The sequence below is a fragment of the Entelurus aequoreus genome, linkage group LG14 (assembly GCF_033978785.1).
Source record: "Entelurus aequoreus isolate RoL-2023_Sb linkage group LG14, RoL_Eaeq_v1.1, whole genome shotgun sequence".
Lineage (NCBI taxonomy): Eukaryota > Metazoa > Chordata > Actinopteri > Syngnathiformes > Syngnathidae > Entelurus > Entelurus aequoreus.
This window is the reverse complement of record NC_084744.1, coordinates 52,763,927-52,766,610: the sequence shown is the minus strand read 5'-3', so window position 1 is coordinate 52,766,610 and position 2,684 is coordinate 52,763,927. Positions and strand designations below refer to the sequence as shown.

General features: G+C 41.9%; 1 protein-coding gene across 1 annotated transcript in view; it reads right to left on the bottom strand.

Moving 5' to 3' along the window:
• Positions 1 to 2,684, bottom strand: part of jade2 (jade family PHD finger 2) — a 133,906-nt gene that overhangs the window by 130,795 nt on the left and 427 nt on the right. The gene's annotated exons all lie outside the window — the stretch shown is intronic.

Sequence of the window (2,684 nt, the reverse complement as noted above, 5' to 3'; positions counted from 1 at the left end):
GGGACTGGGAAGGTGGTGGGGAGATGGAGACGGGGCTGCGAAGCTGGCGTTGGACGTCAGGATGAATGGGCTTCGGGGGGGCCATGGCTGGATGTGGAGGCTTTGGTCTCCCTGGACGGATTCTCGCTCAACCGCGCAAACTGGATATTAACCGGGAGCTAGTGGGCAGCCTAGGACATAGTAGGCTCTCTTGGTTGCTTTCTTCTTGTCTCTGACTGTGCTGCCCTCCAACGAGGGTGTTGAGCACTTGTTGTGTACGGGTGTTGAAATTGTGTTTTTTTGTTGTTGTTTGTCTATATGCATAATGCAATCTTATGTGCACAATATGTATTATTTGTCACCCATTTTTTTAGTTTTTTCTGCTGCGTTTTCTTTTTGTAGCTGCATGTCGAAATGGCGTCACAAAAGTGGCAGCTGGTTGCATCAGCTCTGGTTTTTTAATGTCTTCCTCTTGTTCTTGCCTCATTCTTTTGGTGGTATTTTTGTATCTGCGCTGCAGCTACACTATTTCCACATTGCAGGATACATGAAGTCCATCCTATTTTATATCTTGCAAGAAATGTGAGACGCACAGATCGGTCGCCATTTTGGTTGTCAGGCTTTTGTTTTGTGTCATGTTCTAATCCGTGGTTATATTGTTTGTATTTTGTCTGAAAAATTTTGAATGTAAATTACCCCCGGGCACCAACTACTATTACTACTACTACAAATTCCTCGTACGTCTTATTATACTTGACCAATGAAGATGATTTTTTTGATAGGATGGAGGTTAGTAACGTTCATTGACAAAGTACGATAAGAAAAAGGGTACAGCTAAAACAGGGGTGTCAAATGTAGGCCGGATCCGGCCCGCGGGATGAGTTTGCTCAGAATAAAAATTAACCTGAAATTCTGGAATGAAAGAAACAGCCGTTCTAAATGTGTCCAATGGATTTCACAATAGCAATTCTTTGTATTTTTGTAGATGATGCTACATATGTACAAAAAAACCCACATGATGTTACTACATCAGTCGAGGAAAATGATCAAACTACAAACCCCGTTTCCATATGAGTTGGGAAATTGTGTTAGATGTAAATATAAACGGAATACAATGATTTGCAAATCAACCCATATTCAGTTGAATATGCTACAAAGACAACATATTTAATGTTCAAACTGATAAACTTTTTTTTTTTGCAAATAATCATTAACTTTAGAATTTGATGCCAGCAACACGTGACAAAGAAGTTGGGAAAGGTGGCAATAAATACTGATAAAGTTGAGGAATGCTCATCAAACACTTATTTGGAACATCCCACAGGTGAACAGGCAAATTGGGAACAGGTGGGTGCCATGATTGGGTATAAAAGTAGATTCCATGAAATGCTCAGTCATTCACAAACAAGGATGGGGCGAGGGTCACCACTTTGTCAACAAACGTGTGAGCAAATTGTTGAACAGTTTAAGAAAAACCTTTCTCAACCATCTATTGCAAGGAATTTAGGGATTTCACCATCTACAGTCCGTAATATCATCAAAGGGTTCAGAGAATCTGGAGAAATCACTGCACGTAAGCAGCTAAGCCCGTGACCTTCGATCCCTCAGGCTGTACTGCATCAACAAGCGACATCAGTGTGTAAAGGATATCACCACATGGGCTCAGGAACACTTCAGAAACCCACTGTCAGTAACTACAGTTGGTCGCCACATCTGTAAGTGCAAGTTAAAACTCTCCTATGCAAGGCGAAAACCGTTGATCAACAACACCCAGAAACGCCGTCGGCTTCGCTGGGCCTGAGCTCATCTAAGATGGACTGATACAAAGTGGAAAAGTGTTCTGTGGTCTGACGCGTCCACATTTCAAATTGTTTTTGGAAACTGTGGACGTCGTGTCCTCCGGACCAAAGAGGAAAAGAACCATCCGGATTGTTATAGGCGCAAAGTTGAAAAGCCAGCATCTGTGATGGTATAGGGGTGTATTAGTGCCCAAGACATGGGTAACTTACACATCTGTGAAGGCGCCATTAATGCTGAAAGGTACATACATGTTTTGGAGCAACATATGTTCCCATCCAAGCAACGTTTCCATGAACGCCCCTGCTTATTTCAGCAAGACAATGCCAAGCCAGGTGTTACATCAACGTGGCTTCATAGTAAAAGAGTGCGGGTACTAGACTGGCCTGCCTTATGTCCAGACCTGTCTCCCATTGAAAATGTGTGGCGCATTATGAAGCCTAAAATACCACAACGAAGACCCCCGGACTGTTGAACAACTTAAGCTGTACATCAAGCAAGAATGGGAAAGAATTCCACCTGAGAAGCTTAAAAAATGTGTCTTCTCAGTTCCCAAACGTATACTGAGTGTTGTTAAAAAGAAAGGCCATGTAGCACAGTGGTGAACATGCCCTTTCCCAACTACTTTGGCACGTGTTGCAGCCATGAAATTCTAAGTTAATTATTATTTGCAAAAAATAAATAACGTTTATGAGTTTGAACATCAGATAACTTGTCTTTGTAGTGCATTCAATTGAATATGGGTTGAAAATGATTTGCAAATCATTGTATTCCGTTTATATTTACATCTGACACAATTTCACAACTCATATGGAAACGGGGTTTGTATATGGAAAAAAGTGCCCTTTCCTACGCAGCCAGATGTAGTTCCCACTTTGCCCACTGAGTGGCACTGTTGTAAACACCAC